The 18,396-nt window shown below is 43.0% G+C and overlaps 1 non-coding gene across 1 annotated transcript; it reads right to left on the reverse strand.

Annotated features, from left to right (window-relative positions):
• Positions 1 to 9,844: 9,844 nt before the first annotated feature.
• On the reverse strand, positions 9,845 to 9,984 carry LOC116275139. Its single transcript, XR_004184098.1, has one exon. It is a non-coding gene; the product is annotated as a small nucleolar RNA SNORA67 (small nucleolar RNA).
• Between the last annotated feature and the right edge of the window lie 8,412 nt (positions 9,985 to 18,396).

Consider the following 18,396-nt stretch of genomic DNA (forward strand, 5'->3'; position numbering starts at 1 on the left):
ACTTGTCCATGAATTTAGAGGATTATTTTGGCTGCTTTGTGGAGAATGAGTGGATGGGAGAGGATATATGACTTGGAAATGAAAAGACTAACAGACTCCCATCCTTCTCAACCCACAAAGAGTCAGTCACCAAGTCTGAGGGGTTCCCGGAGCACTCCAGGAATTGTACAGGGGCTTGAATCATTATGGGAGCAGCAGAGACGGGGAGAAGTGTTGGACCAGTAATTTCATTTAATAGTTGGGTGTGGTGGCATGTGCCTGTAGTCCCAGCTACTCAGAGAAGGTCAAGGCAGGAGGATCATTTGAGTCCAGCCTGGGCAATGTAGTGAGATGCCATTTCTTAAAAAAAAAAAAAAGAAAGAAAGAAAGAGAAAAAGACAAAAGTGAGAATTTATGTTATGTCAGGTATTAGTGAAGGATGAATATTAGTAAAGCTGAAAAAGGTTTGAAGAAGGTTAAAAAAAATGAACTTCATTTAATTCACGTTTATTGAGCTCTGACAATGCACCAAGCACTGTTCCAGGGATTAGGGATATGGAGATGAATGCGACAAGACCCCTGCCCTCCTGGAGCCTACGCTCCAGAGGCAACATAGGTAGTAAACAAGTAGGCAGCAGTATAATATCATTTTAGATCATATAAATTCTATGAAGATGATATAGCAAGATAAGGGGACCAAGAATGATCGGGACTGTTTGAGACGGAGTGGTTGTTGAAGATTAGTTAGATTAGATGGATGGGTATGGGGAAAAGGAGGCAGGAAGGGTAGGTTTTAGGGTTTGGGCTTGCGCTTTGGAGGAGACAGGTAGTTGTGTCATTTACTAAGAAGGGAAGCCTGGAGAGTAAATAAGTGGTTGATTCTCCCAGCCACTCCTCACCTCAGGTTGGGGATGCCAGGCATGTTTTGCCATAGGAGTCAGCTGGTTTCAGCAGTTGGTGATTTTCATCTCAGAGGCCCGCAGCGTGGGTGTCACAGACTTCTGCTCTGCCCAGGAATGCGTCCTACCAGCATTTCCTAGGGAGCAGTGAAGAGTCTCTCCCTGGAGTTCTCCTCTGCCTGACGATCCCTGCCTCCTGGCACCTCCACCTCAAAAGCCCAGTCTCATCATTCTCCCACTCCCTCTTCATTTCCCTAAAAGCCCTGTTTCAGCTGCTGGTTCCAGCCACCACCCACTTGCCCAGCACAGAAAGTTAGGAGTCATTCTGGACTCCTCCTGCCCCCTCACAGTGCACATCCCACTAGTCACCGAGTCCTCCTGCTATTACCTTCCTGTCTCTTCCTTTCTGTCCAACCTCACTGCTCTCAGCTGAGCACCAGCCTCTGCGTCTCTCATTTATACTCCTAAAGACCCTTTCTGGTGGTCATGGTGGCTCACGCCTGTAATCCAGCACTTTGGGAGGCCGAGGCTGGTGGATCATTTGAGGTCAGGAGTTCAAGACCAGCCTGGCCTATGTGGTGAAACCCTGTCTCTACTAAAAATACAAAAATTAGCCAGGCGTGGTGGCACGCACCTGTAATTCCAGCTACTCAGGAGGCTGAGGCAGGAGAATTGCTTGAACCCAGGAGGCAGAGGCTGCAGTGAGATGACATTGCACCACTGCACTCAAGCCTGGGCGACAGAGCCAGACTCCATCTCAAACAAACAAACAAACAAACAAACAAAAAAGACCCTTCCTGGCAGGTATGATGGCTCATGCCTATAATCCCAATGACTCGAGAGGCTGAGGCAGCTGAGGCAGGAAGATCAGTTGAAGCCAGGAGTTTGAGACCGGATGGGGCAATATAGCAAGACTCTGTCTCTAAAAAATAAAAAAAGACTCTTCTTGCTTCTTGCCTGGCTTTATCTGACCAACCCTCTTTACCCATGCCAGAGAGAGTTTTCTCAATAGCAAACCAGAATGGATCGTTTTCAGGGCTTAGGACCGTGTCTTTTGCCGACATGTTGTCTTCAAGATAAAAATCCCAGCTCCTGAGCCTAGGGTGTAAGACCAGTCATGATTGGCCTCTGTGTATCTCTTTAGCTGCATCTCATGCCTCTACTCACCCTTCATTGTATGTTCCAATCAGACAAAAGCAGCTTCTAGCAAACTAAATGCTTGCTGCTGCCTGATGTCCTAAGCCTTTAACAAGTGGAAGACTCTCTTTTTGAGTTTCATTGAATGCATATTTCTACTTTAAAACCCAACCTAGAAATCCCCTCCTCCAGAAAAGCTTCCTCTCTTCTATGCTACTTCTGGTCCCTGTATGTGCTTCTAGTTTTCTCACTCGCTGCAAAATAATACAGTGATCTGTTTACTTGCCTGTCTCTTTCACTGCCAGATAAGCTCTTTGAAGGCTAGGATTGTGACTTATTCTGTTCAGTGTCCCCAAGCCTAGCAGGGGTTCTGCCCCCAAATGGGGACTTACGAATAATTAAATTGGATGGGTGTTGGCCCAGGTCCTTCAGATGCAACCTGGAAAGTCTTATTCTTGTAGAAACTTCTAGAAACAAATAATTAATGACAACACAAGCAGTTTAGCACCTCTCGTAGGAATGAATCACAGTATTTTAGAAGGGTGGGACTAGACAGTGTGGCCTAGGAGCCATCATGTACTTCCTCACACGATGTTTAATCAGGGGCAGCTCTAATTACAGGTGGCCCTCTTCCTAGGCTTGGGATGCCTTCTAGTGTATTTATCAAGGCTTCCTTCAGGTTAGAGTAGTTAAAAACTAGGCGTTGTAATCAGGCAGAATTAGGTCCCAATCCCTGATTGGTTGTGCAACTTTGGAGTGGTAACTTTGCTTCTCAGTTTCCTCATCTATAAAATGGGGGTAAAAATGGCTCCTTTGCCGTTGAGACCTTGTGAAGATGAAATCACTTCATGTGTCTAAAGTGTTTAACTCAGTACTTGGCATTGGGAACAAAAGAGTGGGCTTGATGTTGACTATTAGACAAAAATTCATGATGACATTTAAGTCTCATTGTAAATATCACTTCTACCCGGAAACAGATTAGATTACTTTCTCAGATAAGTGCCTGCTTTACTTTCTCAGATAAGTTATTTATGTATTTATGTATGTATTTATTTATTTATTTTGAGACAGTCTTGCTCTGTCATCCAGGCTGTGGTGCGATCTCGGCTCACTGCAACTTCCGCCTCCCGGGTTCAAGCAATTCTTGTGCCTCAGCCTCCTGAATATCTGGGATTACAGGCGTGTACCACCACACCCAGCTAATTTTGTAATTTTTAGTAGAGACGGGGTTTCACCATCTTGGCCAGGCTGGTCTCAAACTCCTGGCCTCAATTGATTTGCCCGCCTCAGCCTCTCAAAGTGCTGGGATTACAGGTGTGAGCCACTATGCCCGGCCCTCATAGAACTTTAATACTTTTATTTATAGCATTCATCATGATGTCATTTAGTCTGACTTCCTCACTCAGCTCAGAAAACTCCCAGAGGGCATGGCTGTCTTTTTTATTGTTTACCATTGTGTCCTTAACTCTTAACCCAGTTCCTGGTACAGAGACAGTTCTGACCGAATATTTGAATAAACAAAAGAATGAATGAGCAAACCTTTCCTAACAGCTACTGCCACTAAAGATCTTAGCATGGGGTGTGTGTGTGTGTGTGTGTGTGTGTATGTGTGTGTGTGGTGGGGCTATTCAGTGAGGCTAAAAGTGAAAACGCTGGTAGAAAGCCCATGGTGATAGAGAATGGAGGAAAACTGATTAGGGAGCTCCTCAGGAGTATACGGAAGGACTAAGAGCACATAAGGACAGGACCATAGAATTCCACATCGCAGGATTTTTGAGGCTGCCACTGCCTTAGGCTGTGAGGCTAGTGCATATAAGAATAGTTTGCACAGTTCTGCTGTGGAAATCAGGGCTTTTACTGAAAGCTTAGCCAACTAGCCAGCAAGAATAGCTTTCTGGAACTTAGAGCCTTGTGAAAATTCCCCAACTGAGGATAATTCCAAAAAAGATTTTCTTCCTGGCTTTGAAAAGTAGGATATACTTTTTAAATCCCCTTCTTCATCTATGATATAGATTATCTGGCAGTTCCTGTGCTGAGGTCCACAGAAGGCAGGAAAGAAGGGGCCAGGAATAAATCAGGTGCTTCATATAAAGACCTCAGCTAAGGAATAAGAAGAGTAAGAAAACAGCACGTCTTCAAATAACATAGTTTCCTTCAACACCGTTTCATTAAAATGTTGATGAGAAAAAAAAATCTCTTCCCATCTGGGGCCACTGTCTGTGTGGAGTCTGCACATTCTCCCCATGTCTGTATGGATTTTCTCCAGGTACTCCGGCTTCCTCCCACTAGGACACCATCCCAGAGATGCACACCTGAGGTTAATTGGTGTGTCTGAGAGGTCCCAGTGTGAGTGAATGTGGGTGGGTGTGTGTGAGTGCGCTCTGCAATGGGATGACGTCCTGTCCGGGGCTGGTGCCCACCTTGTGCCCTGAGCTGCCAGGATAGGCCCCAGCCACCCAGGACCTTGAACTAGATTAATTGGGTAAGTAATTATCTTATCTCTTTTTATTAATCTTTCCTGAATGTCTGTATAGCTCACATTTGTTTCAATGTTTAACTTTTAGAAGTGTTTGCAGAAGTTTAGTGATGATTTTGTTACCAGAAATATGACATAGGAATTTAATTCTTGTTTGTATCAATTAGCCTATGGCCAAATTTGTTTCCTTATACATCTTTTTTCCTGAAGTCACCGTTTCCAAGATTTTATTGACAATGTTAAGTGAGGACTTACTGTACAGTGTGGGGGTCAGATTGCAGCAATGCTATTCAAAGTGTGGTACACAGATGGCTGCTGATCCCCAAACTGCTTTTGGCTTCCAACGAGATATGGAGCAGGAGGTAAGTCAACTGCATAACTAATCATACTGTTTTTAGTTCAGCTGCTATTTTCTTCACAGCAAGACTTTCTCCATGAAGGTAGCATGGCATTGATTTACATTTTGACAGGTTGTCACTGCCCTAGGCTTGGACCATTAACAAATAGTTCACTGTAAAGCTGCTGTGAGCAGCTCTGGTCTGGAACATGGGCTTTGGAATCAGTCCGAGTGGGCTCTACCACTTAAGCAAGTTCCTTCAGCTGCCTGAGTTCCCTAGTAGGACACAAGGAAGAGTGTGGATTCTATTCCAAAAGCAATTCAAAGCCACTGGGAGGTTTCAAGCCAGATCATAAACTTTCTTGTGAACTATGTTAAAGAGTTTGGACTTTGTTCAAGGAAAAGGGACCCACCAAAGATTTAAAAGCAGGGGAATGTCAGGATTAGAATTGTATTTTAGGAACTCTACTCTGGCTGTGGTAAAGATAACAGCTTAGGTGGGACAGGAGGCAAAGAGACCAGCTAAGGGAAGGCATTCTGGTGGTGGAATGAGAGAATAAGCTCAAGAATGAGTGAATTCATCGCATTTACTAGGTAAGAAGCTTCCCTGTGGCAGAAGCCTCACCACCTTTTGCTTTGGATGTTCTTCAGTACAAACTTTCAGTTTTTGTGTAAGTCCATTTTTAATTCACATTTAACTGGCAAAAATGACTAGCTAATGTAAAATCAAGCTAGATTCTCTGTCCACTCTAGAGAAGTTGAGACTTTGTGTGCAAGGCTGATCTCGCTCATGGTACGGAAGTCTGTCTCTTTTACCTTGTTTACTTTTTGCCTGTTTACCTTCACACCCACTAATCCTCAAGGTTAGCAGATGAGTAAGTTTCCAATAGCAGCTTAACTGGAGTGATTTCTCTCTGGAACCAAACAAATAGCTAGACTCTGTTTGGAATTTCTGCTTCCAGAGTTATCCAGCCACAGAGCCTGTTGCACAAGGCAAACTGGCGCTTGCCCAGCCTGCCTAATAGAATTCTTAGTACTCTTACCTAGAAGTCCTATTAATTATTTGAGGCCATGCCACTCAACACCAGCTCAACCAATATCAATGACCAAGTAACAATGAAGACAGCTATATGTTGAGCACTTACTGTGTACCAGGCACTGAGTTAAGGAATTTACATGCATTTTCTGATTTTTTTCCTTGTCACGCAGAATGTTTTTATTTCTGCCGATAGATTCCTTATGATTTGAGATACATTTAAAATATTTTTTTATTATACTTTAAGTTCTAGGATACATGTACATAATGTGCAGGTTTGTTACATATGTATACATGTGCCATGTTGGTGTGCTGCACCCATTAACTCATCATTTACATTAGGTATATCTCCTAATGCTATCCCTCCCCTGACCCTGACCCCATGACAGGTCCCGGTGTGTGATGTTCCCCACCCTGTGTCCAAGTGTTCTCATTGTTCAATTCCCACCTATGAGTGAGAACATGCAGTGTTTGGTTTTCTGTCCTTGCAATAGTTTGCTGAGAATGATGGTTTCCAGCTTCATCCATGTCCCTACAAAGGACATGAACTCATCCTTTTTTATGGCTGCATAGTATTCCATGGTGTATATGTGTCACATTTTCTTAATCCAGTCTGTCATTGATGGACATTTGGGTTAGTTCCAAGTCTTTGCTATTGTGAATAGTGCCACAATAAACATACATGTGCATGTGTCTTTATAGTAGCATGATTTATAATCCTTTGGGTATATACCCAGTAATGGGATGGCTGGGTGAAATGGTATTTCTAGTTCTAGATCCTTGAGGAATCACCACACTGTCTTCCATAATGGTTGAACTAGTTTACAGTCCCACCAACAGTGTAAAAGTGTTCCTATTTCTCCACATCCTCTCCAGCACCTGTTGTTTCCTGACTTTTTAATGATTGCCATTCTAACTGGTGTGAGATGGTATCTTATTCTGGTTTTGATTTGCATTTCTCTGATGGCCAGTGATGATGAGCATTTTTTCATGTGTCTGTTGGCTGCATAAATGTCTTCTTTTGAAAAGTGTCTGTTCATATCCTTTGCCCACTTTTTGATGGGGTTGTTTGATTTTTTCTTGTAAATTTGTTTAAATTCTTTGTAGATTCTATTTATCAGCCCTTTCTCAGAGGGGTAGATTGCAACAATCTTCTCCCATTCTGTAGGTTGCCTGTTCACTCTAATGGTAGTTTCTTTTGCTGTGCAGAAGCTCTTTAGTTTAATTAGATCCCATTTGTCTATTTTGGCTTTTATTGCCATTGCTTTTGGTGTTTTAGTCATGAAGTCCTTGCCCATGCCTATGTCCTGAATGGTATTGCCTAGGTTTTCTTCAAGGGTTTTCATGGTTTTAGGCCTAAAGTTTAAGTCTTTAATCCATCTTGAATTAATTTTTGTATAAGGTGTAAGGAAGGGATCCAGTTTCAGCTTTCTACTTATGGCTAGCCAGTTTTCCTGGCACCATTTATTAAATAGGAAATCCTTTCCCCATTTCTTGTTTGTCAGGTTTATCAAAAATCAGATGGTTGTAGATGTGTGGTGTTATTTCTGAAGCCTCTGTTCTGTTCCATTGGTCTATATCTCTGTTTTGGTACCAGTACCATGCTGTTTTGGTTACTGTAGCCTTGTAGCATAGTTTGAAGTCAGGTAGCGTGATGCCTCCAGCTTTGTTCTTTTTGCTTAGGATTGTCTTGGCAATGCAGGCTCTTTTTTGTTTCCATATAAATTTTAAAGTAGTTTTTTCCAATTTTGTGAAGAAAGTCATTGGTAGCTTAATGGGGATGGCATTGAATCTATAAATTACCTTGGGCAGTATGGCCATTTTCACGATATTGATTCTTCCTATCCATGAGCATGGAATGTTCTTCCATTTGTTTGTGTCCTCTTTTATTTCACTGAGCAGTGGTTTGTAGTTCTCCTTGAAGAGGTCCTTCACATCCCTTGTAAGTTGGATTCCTAGATATTTTATTCTCTTTGTAGCAATTGTGAATGGGAGTTCACTCATGATTTGACTCTGTCTGTTATTGGTGTTTAGGAATACTCGTGATTTTTGCATGTTTATTTTGTGTCTTAAAACTTTGCTGAAGTTGCTTTATCACCTTAAGGAGATTTTGGGCTGAGATGATGGGGTTTTCTAAATATACAATCATGTTATCTGCAAACGGGGACAATTTGACTTCCTCTTTTCCTAATTGAATACACTTTGTTTCTTTCTCTTGCCTGATTGCCCTGGCCAGAACTTCCAACACTATGTTGAATAGCAGTGGTAAAGGGGGCATCCCTGTCTTGTGCCAGTTTTCAAAGGGAACGCTTCCAGTTTTTGCCCATTCAGTATGATATTGGCTGTGGGTTGGTCATAAATAGCTCTTATTATTTTGAGATAAGTTCCATCAATACCTAGTTTATTGAAAGTTTTTTAGCATGAAGGGCTGTTGAATTTTGTCAAAGGCCTTTTCTGCATCTACTGAGATAATCAAGTGGTTTTTGTCTTTGTTTTTGTTGACGTGTTGGATTATGTTTTTTGATTTGTGTATATTGAACCAGCCTTGCAACCCAGGGATAAAGGTGACTTGATCGTGGTGGGTAAGTTTTATGATGCACTGCTGGATTCGGTTTGTCAGTATCTGTTGAGGATTTTTGCATTGATATTCATCAGGGATATTGTTCTAAAATTCTTTTTTTGTTGTGGTGTCTCTTCCAGGCTTTGGTACCAGGATGATACTGGCCTCATAAAATGAGTTAGGGAGGATTCCCTCTTTTTCTATTGATTGGAAGAGTTTCAGAAGGACTGGTACCAGCTCCTCTTTGTACCTCTGTGAATCCGTCTGGTCCTGGACTTTTGTTTGGTTGGTAGGCTATTAATTATTTCCTCAATTTCAGAGCCTGTTATTGGTCTATTCAGAGATTCATCTTCTTCCTGGTTTAGTCTTGGGAGGGTGTATGTGTCCAGGAATTTATCCATTTCTTCTAGATTTTCTAGTTTATTTGTGTAGAGGTGTTTATAGTATTCTCTGGTGGTAGTTTGTATTTCTGTGGGATCAGTGGTGATATCCCCTTTATCATTTTTTATTGCATCTATTTGATTCTTCTCTCTTTTCTTCTTTATTAGTCTTGCTAGTGGTCTATCAATTTTATTGATCTTTAAAAAAAAAAAACAAAAACAGCTCCTGGATTCATTGATTTTTTGAAGGGCTTTTTGTGTCTCTATCTCCTTCAGTTCTGCTCTAATCTTAGTTATTTCTTGCCTTCTGCTAGCTTTTGAATTTGTTTGCTCTTGCTTCTCTAGTTCTTTTAATTGTGATGTTAGGGTGTCAATTTTAGATCTTTCCTGCTTTCTCTTATGGGCACTTAGTGGTATAAATTTCCCTCTACATACTGCTTTAAATATATTCCAGAGATTCTGGTATGTTGTGTCTTTGTTTTCATTGGTTTCAAAGAACATCTTTATTTCTGCCTTCATTTCGTTATTTGCCTAGTAGTCATTCAGGAGCAGGTTGTTCAGTTTGTACAGAGTTGTTCAGTTTTGAATGAGTTTCTTTTTTTTTTTTTTGCCTCAAAAAGTGACATTTATTCAAAGAAAAAAAATGACAAGATGTCCATCCCTTGGCTCCCTTCCCTCCCCTCTCCTGCTGCTCCTCAGCCCCCCGAGATTGAGCCCTGGCTGGGGCTGGGTGGCAGGACAACCCCTCAGATGAGGTCGGCAACATTGAGGGGCATTTCCTCAATGGAGGTGTTATAGAAGGTCTCGATGTCTCGAAGAGTCCTCTTATCTTCTTCTGTCACCATGTTAATAGCCACACCTTTACGGCCAAACCGTCCACCTCGACCGATTCTGTGGATATAGTTTTCCCTGTTGGTGGGAAGGTCATAGTTGATGACTAAAGAAACCTGCTGCACATCAATGCCTCTGGCCTACATCAAGAAAGACAACTCTTCAGCATGTGCATGAGAGAACACTATCCCGAAGAGACACTTAGGCATCCATGTAGGCAGCCAAGGAAGGCGGAGGAAATAAGCATCCCTGTTCCCCAAAGGCCTTAGGCATGCCAGATTCTATTCCAAGCTGCTACTTTCCTGAGAGGGGCACTGGATGTCCCCTTGGAGAGGGAATCACCTTGGATTTGAATGAGTTTCTTAATCCTGAGTTCTAATTTGATTGCAGTGTGGTCCGAGAGACAGTTTCTTGTGATTTCTATTCTTTTACATTTGCTGAAGAGTGCTTTACTTCCAACTATGTGGTCAATTTTGGAATAAGTGTGATGTGGTGCTGAGAAGAATGTATATTCTATTGATTTGGGGTGGAGAGTTATGTAGATGTCTGTTAGGTCTGCTTGATGCAGAGCTGAGTTCAAGTCCTGATATCCTTGTTAACCTTCTGTCTCGTTGATCTAACATTGACAGTGGGGTGTTAAAGTCTCCCATTATTATTGTGTGGGAGTCTAAGTCTCTTTGTAGGTCTGTAAGGACTTGCTTTGTGAATCTGGGTGCCCCTGTATTGGGTGCATATGTATTTAGCATAGTTAGCTCTTCTTATTGAATTGATCCCTTTACCATTATGTAATGGCCTTCTTTGTCTCTTTTGATATTTGTTGATTTAAAATCTGTTTTATCAGAGACTAGGATTGCAACCCCTGCTTTTTTTTTTTTTTTTGCTTTCCTTTGCTTGGTAGATCTTCTTCCATCCCTTTATTTTGAACCTATGTGTGTCTCTGCAGGTGAGATGGGTCTCCTGAATAAAGCACACTGATGGGTCTTGACTCTTTATCCAATTCGCCAGTCTGTGTCTTTTAATTGGGGCATTTAGCCCATTTACATTTAAGGTTAATATTGTTATGTGTGAATTTGATCCTGTCATTATGATGTTAGCTGGTTATTTTGCCCATTAGTTGATGCAGCTTCTTCCTAGCATCAATGGTCTTTACAATTTGGCATGTTTTTGCAGTGGCTGATACCAGTTGTTCCTTTCCATGTTTAGTGCTTCCTTCAGCAGCTCTTGTAAGGCAGGCCTGTGACAAAATCTCTCAGCATTTGCTTGTCTGTAAAGGATTTTATTTCTCCTTCACTTATGAAGCTTAGTTTGGCCGGATATGAAATTCTGGGTTGAAAATTCTTTTATTTAAGAATGTTGAATATTGGCCCCTACTCTTTTCTGGCTTGTAGAATTTCTGCCAACAGATCCACTGCTAGTCTTATTGGCCGCCCTTTGTGGGTAACCAGACCTTTCTCTCTGGCTGCCCTTAACATTTTTTCCTTCATTTCAACCTTGGTGAATCTGACAATTATGTGTCTTAGGGTTGCTCTTCTCTAGGAGTATGTTTGTGGTGTTGTCTGTATTTCCTGAATTTGAATGTTGGCCTGCCTTGCTAGGTTTCGGATGTTCTCCTGGATAATATCCTGAAGAGTGTTTTCCAACTTGGTTCCATTCTCCCCGTCACTTTCAGGTACACCAGTCAAACGTAGATTTGGTCATTTCATATAGTCGCATATTTCTTGGAGGCTTTGTTCATTTCTTTTTACTCTTTTTCTCTAAACTTCTCACTTCATTAATCTTCAATCACTGATACCCTTTCTTCCACCTGATCGCGTCGGATACTGAAGCTTGTGCATGCGTCACGTAGTTCTCGTGCCATGGTTTTCAGCTCCATCAGGTCATTTAAGGTCTTCTCTACACTGTTTATTCTAGTTAGCCATTCATCTAATCTTTTTTCAAGATTTTTAGCTTCCTTGCAACGGGTTCGAACATCTTCCTTTAGCTTGGAGAAGTTTGTTATTAATGACCTTCGGAAGCCTACTTCTGTCAACTCGTCAAAGTCATTTTCCGTCCAGCTTTTTTACGTTGCTGGCGAGGAGCTGTGATATTTTGGAGGAGAAGAGGTGCTCTGGTTTTTAGAATTTTCAGCTTTTTTGCTCTGGTTTCTCCCCATCTTTGTGGTTTTATCTACCTTTGGTCTTTGATGTTGGTGACCTACAGATGGGGTTTTGGTGTGGATGTCCTTTTTGTTGATGTTGATGCTATTCCTTTCTGTTTGTTAGTTTTCCTTCTAACAGGCCCCTCAGCTGCAGGTCTGTTGGAGTTTGTTGGAGGTCCACTCCAGACTCTGTTTGCCTGGGTATCACTAGTGGAGGCTGCCAAACAGCAAATATTGCTGCCTGAAGCTTCATCCCTGAAAGGCACCCGGCTGTCTGAGGTGTCAGTCGGCCCCTACTGGGAGGCGTTAGGCTACATGGGGGACAGGGACCCACTTGAGGAGGCAGTATGTCTGTTCTCCGAGCTCAAATACCATGCAGGAAGAACCACTGCTCTCTTCAGAGCTGTCAGATAGGGACGTTTAAGTCTGCAGAAGTATCTGCTGCCTTTTGTTCAGCTATGCCCTGTCCCCAGAGGTGGAGTCTACAAAGGCAGCAGGCCTCACTGAGCTGCGATGGGCTCCACCCAGTTCGATCTTCCTGACTGCTTTGTTTACCTACTCAAGCCTCAGCAATGGCAGATGCAAGGCCTCTCAGGGTGATCTCAGACTGCTGCGCTAGCAGTGAGCAAGGCTCTATGGGCGTTGGATCTGCCGAGCCAGGCATGGGATATAATCTCCTGGTGTGCCGCTTGCTAAGACCATTGGAAAAGTGCACCATTTGGGTGAGAGTTTCCTGTTTTCGAGGTACCGGCTGTCAAGGCTTCCCTTGGCTAAGAAAGGGAAATCCCATGACCCCTTGTGCTTCCTGGATGAGGCAATGCCCCGCCCTACTTCGGCTCACCCTCCACGGGCTGCACCCACTCTCCAACCAGTCCCAGTGAGATGAACCAGGTACCTCAGTTGGAAATGCAGAAATCACCTGTCTTCTCCATCAATCACGCTGGGATCTGCAGACCGGAGCTGTTTCTATTTGGCCATCTTGGAATGGAATCTGGAGGTCATATTTTAAAACTGCTACAGTCTGTCTCTGACCACACATTTTATATTTCTCCTACATATAAACTGCCATTGTCCCATCTTGGGACATTCCCAAACATCTCTTTATTTTCAATATTTTTTCTAATATCTTCATGACATTCAGTCTCGAACATCTCATGCCATCAGGTTTAGGCTCGAAGTCCAGGAACTTGTGTCCTATATCACTTCTATGTATGGGTGAGGTATCTTGAGTGTGACTCCTTAGTCATAGCCCTTAAAGAATGATTCTTCTTGATCTGAAGTCCTGTGAACTAAGACAACAGGTTATTTGTCATCCATATCCAATGTACAATGGTAGGATAAACATCAGAAAATTGCAGTCAACATTTCCAGTGAAGAGAGCTTGCACTTTAGGTCTTCCCCAGAAGCCATGCTCCCTTAAAAGAAAAAAAAAGAAAGAAAAAAAAAAGAACATTTGCATTCAAAAAGGAGAAAATAGCTTACATCTGTAATCCCATCACTTTGGGAGATTGAGGCGGGTGGATCACCTGAGCTCAGGAGCTCAAGACCAGTGTGGGAAACATGGCAAAACCCTGTGTCTACTAAAAATGCAAGAAAATTAGCCAGGCATGGTGGCACATGCCTGTAATCCCAGCTACTCGGGAGGCTGAGGCACGAGAATCATTTGAACCTGGGAGGTGGAGGTGGTAGTGAGCTAAGATCGTGCCACTACACTCCAGCCTGGGAAACAGGGTGAGAGTGAGACTCTGTGTCAAAAAAACAAAAAAAAAAAAAACAAAAAAAGAGAGAGAGAGAGAGAAAACAGGAGGTGCACAGCAGTTGCTGGTTTGTGGCAATTATGAAATCCAGTCAGGCACATGTTGCTGGTTCCTTGATCACGGTCCAGTTCTACTCAGTGATTCTCTACGGCTCTGCCTTCTGGGCTCTTGGTTCCACTTTCTGAATTTAATCTTCCCTTTGCCTAAAATGTAATCTATATTTCCCCCTGGGTGGTTTTCTCAGCCTCCTTTCTGCTCATAGAAGTTTTGAGATCCAAAGCTCTCTTTTCACTTTGTACTGTCTCCTTCCCTTTTAGTCCAAGCGGCTTCTAAAACACTTCGAGAATTTTTTATGATTCTTACTGGGGTTTCCTCCATTGGGAAAAAAGCCGTGACCTCACACCTTTTTGGCTCATATGAGTCCTTTCTGCCTTAGATTCGTTTTGAGGCTGCTGTGGGACAATGCCCTTAATAGTCTTAGAAATCCAATTGTTTAATAAAGAGAAACAGTAAGCACCCCTTAAGCTTCTTAGAAGGATTTTGTCAGTTTGAAAGGTTATTGAGTTAAACCTTTCTGTGCTCTTAACCAGAGATGCTGTGCCCACCCTTTGCTGGGAAGCTATTTCTTAATTTGAGAATAGTTTGCCCTCTGGAGAGGCTGGGAGTGAGAAGCAATTTCATTTTCAAACCCCAAAAATCTGGGCTTTTTTTTTTTTTTTTTTTTTTTTTGAGACAGGGTCTCACTCTGTCACCCAGGCTGGAGTGTAGTGGTACAATCCTGAGTCACTGTGACCTCCATCTCCTGGGCTCAAACAGTCCTACCACCTCAGCCTCCCAAGTAGCTGGAACCATAGACACGTGTTGCCTCGCCTGGCTAATTTTTTTTGTATTTTTTATGGAGACCAGATATAGTCACGTGGCCCAGGCTGGTCTCGAACTCCTGGGCTCAAGAGATCTGCCCACCTCAGCCTCCCAAAGTGCTTGAGCCATCTTACCCGGCCTCTTTTTTATGCCCTCTAAATTTTGCTTGAAATCCAAACAGTTTCATTTTTTAAGCTGCTTTTTTTTTCTTTCTCATCCTCTGACTCTCATAAGTTGCTTTTTCTCATTCGCCTGGTATTATAGGCAGCTTGGCTAGATCATCATATTTGTTAGGTACATTTCCTGCTTTCCTACATCACAACTGACAACCATGCCTCTACCTTCCACCATATCTGAGGGTCGGTCCCCTTTCCCCTCTTTCCAGTAGCATTTCCCTCACTTCCCTGTAAGGTGTCTGCAAGACCCATTAGGCTTCACTAACATGATCATCAAGGTCCCTCAGCTTCTACCTGCTGCTAAAGCACAAGGATGATGCTACATATTTAGGTTTTTGTTATAGTAGCAACTCACTTCTAATATCAATTAATATCGGGTTCCAGTTATCTGTTGCCACGTAACAAATCACCCCAACCTTAGCTCCTTAAAATAACAACAGTAATTTGATTCTTTCTTTTTTATATATACTTCATGTTCTAGGGTACACGTGCACAATGTGCAGGTTTGTTACATATGTATACATGTGCCATGTTGGTGTGCTGCACCCATTAACTCATCACTTACATTAGGTATATCTCCAAATGCCATCCCTCCCCACTCCTCCCAGTAATTTGATTCTTATTGCTTCTGGTCCTCAGGCTTGGCAAGGTTGTTTAACCAGTTCTCACTCAGGGTCTCCCATGAAGTTGCAGTTGTCTGGCTGGGGCCAGCGTCATCTTGAAGGTTAGTGCATGCTAACTAGTTGAATTTTTCCTCTGGGAATTTGTAACTGAGCTATTGACAGACTAACCTGGTTAATAAGGGGAGCTATGCTGAGAGGCCATGTGGACTTTTGGAGTTAAAATAGGGCTGCATTTGTTATATTGAGCCATGCGTAAGATGGCTACCCACAGGAAATCATCTGTTAGGAGAGAAAACTGAGATGCAGCAATGACAGAGACCACAGGGCACTCTGATTCCTGGTGGCTTTGTAAGCCCATAAGTCCTGGCTGTGTTTGGTTTCTATCATACCTCTGCATTCCTGCCATAAACTCCCATTTTGACCTGAGTTAGCCTGAGGAGGTTTCTGTTCCTGGCATGCAACATATTGCCTTCCATGGAGCCCTAGAAGGACATTTTGAGGATCTTCATTATTCTCAAGGAGTGGTGGGGAGGAACAAGCATGGACTTCAGGGCCATTAAGTCATTTATTAATCCATTATTAATTCAAGAAAGTCTTTTTTTTTTTTTTTTTGAGGCAGAGTCTCGCTCTGTCGCCCAGGCTGGAGTGCAGTGGCGCGATCTCGGCTCACTGCAAGCTCCGCCTCCCGGGTTTACGCCATTCTCCTGCCTCAGCCTCCCGAGTAGCTGGGACTACAGGCGCCGCCACCACGCCCGGCTAATTTTTTGTATTTTTAGTAGAGACGGGGTTTCACTGTGTTAGCCAGGATGGTCTCGATCTCCTGACCTCGTGATCCACCCGTCTCGGCCTCCCAAAGTGCTGGGATTACAGGCTTGAGCCACCGCGCCCGGCCTTCAAGAAAGTCTTTATTGAATTTCAGTTAAGTAATAACTTACACTAGGCACTGGACACATAGAGGTGAACAAAATGGACAAGGTCCCTGTCCTCATGGAGCTTACAGTCTAATGACAATCACCCAAAGCCAAATTCAGATTCCTCCTCTGCCAGTTACTAGCAGGGTGAAATTCCCACTGAATTGAGAATTTCATTTTCCCATCTGGGAAAAATGGGCATCACTTTGTGGAATTGGGATGAAGATTAAATTATGCGTGTGTGTGTGTGTGTGTGTGTGTGTAGATCATGTGGCACATGGAAAGCCCTTACATGTTTGAGTTTTATTTCCTGTTCCTGTTCTCTTAAATCATGGTTGGCATCTTGGGCAGGGTAATTCTTTGTTTTAGGGCCTGTCCTGTGCATTGTAGGACATTTAGTGGCATCCTTGACTTCTACCCACCAGGTGCTAGTAGCTCTACCCCCAGCACAAGTTATGATAAGCAAAAATGTCTCCACATATTGCCAAATGTGCCCTGGGGTGGAAGGCAAAATTGCTCCCAGTTGCAAACCACTGCTTTAGAGAAAATGCCAGACATTTATGCCTAAAGCTGCAGACCCCAACATCCACCTTTGCACTTCACTTCCCAATTCGTATTGCAGGGCAAGGTGTCAGAGCCCCAGCATTGAGAAGTAGTCAACTCGTGGGTTGGTAAAAAGAATTTACCAACCACAGTATATGCTTGGAAAAGGAAGGTTTATTAGAAAGAATGCTGCAGAAGGGTGCAGCGAGGCACCTCAGTGATTTTTCCTTAGGGGTATTTATGGACCTTAAAGTGGGACTTAAGGGTAATTTGGACCATATTAGCCACATATGTCATGATAAATGATTACATTTGTAGACATTTTGGTGCCTTAATGTCAGCAAGGGCTGCACAATGAGTTTCAGCATGGCATTCCAGAGATGCATAGAAATTCTAGTTTTACTTATAAGTTTTTTTGGCGGGGAAAGAAATCTGGAACCGGATGCTTGCTTAAGATACTAGAGAAGTCTAATTACTTCTAATTTTCCCCAGGTAAGGAATTTTGCCTTCAGATGGCCTATTTGATAGTCACCAGGTGGTCTTTGCTGCCTTTTAAATTCCTCGGGTTAGGAGTTTTTGTCTCGGGGCCTGTTCAGTGGTCACCAGGTGATTTTATTCTCCTCACATATGATTCCTTTTCCCTAGGTTTTTGCCTCCTAAACCAGCTGACATGAGGAGGAAAGTAGATGCCAATGCCAATTTTGTAGCGCTAGCATTGCAGAAAGGAAAATCTGCATAGCTTCCTCCCTCCTTCCATCTCTGAGGCTGAGCCCAGTCCTGCCCTCTTAACTACCTCCAGTGATTTCAGCAGAGAGGGACTGTTGATCCACCCTGGTGTAAAAAACGCCGGCTTGACCAGATCTGATAGGGCAGAGAAACCCGAGCCTTTCCCCTGTGCCTTTCACATGGGCCCCAGCTGGGGAGTGAGGGTCATGGCTTTGGTGGCTCTTAGCTGCAACACGCTGGTTATTGCCTGAGGGAGAGGGGGAAGGGGTTCTGTTTCCAGAGGCTGTTCTAGAATTTCACAATACGGGAGCCATGGGCAGAGCAATCTGATTTTGGTAGAAACTGAATTGGCTTGGTAAGCACATAATTGACCCGTAGATTGTGTTATATGACTATAAAAAAATCTTAGTTTTCTTAAAAAAAAAAAAAAGGTCTTTATTTACACTTTATATAAAATAGAGGAAAAAAATGTTTATGTTAAAGATTATGGCCAGGCGCGGTGGCTCGTGCCTGTAATCCCAGCACTTTGGGAGGCCAAGGCAGGTGGATCACCTGAGGTCAGGAGTTCAAGACCAGCCTGGCCAACGTGGGGAAACCCCATCTCTACTAAAAATATAAAAGTTAGCCAGGGTTGGTGGTGCGTGCCTGTAATCCTAGATACTCGGGAGGCTGAGGCAGGAGAATCATTTGACCTGGGAGGCAGAGGTTGCAGTGAGCTGAGATCAGGCCACTGCACTCCAGCCTGGGTGATGGAGCGAGACTCCATCTCAAAATAAATAATAAATAAATAAATAAATAAAGATTATAGTGGTAATAATGATTTCATCTGAGGTTGGGACATTTTTTCAGCATTATTCTATGATCAGACCCTGTGGGGTAGTACTGGCATGGTTCTTTGACACTCTATTTTACCACTTTCTCCTTTGTTCATTTATTGACCATCTTGCTATTTCTTGAACACCAATCTCCTTCAGGGCCTTTGCACTTGATGTTCCCTTTTCCTAGAACATACCCTGTCTTAGTCTGG

This window comes from Papio anubis, chromosome 5 (genome assembly GCF_008728515.1).
Source record: "Papio anubis isolate 15944 chromosome 5, Panubis1.0, whole genome shotgun sequence".
NCBI classification, from domain to species: domain Eukaryota; kingdom Metazoa; phylum Chordata; class Mammalia; order Primates; family Cercopithecidae; genus Papio; species Papio anubis.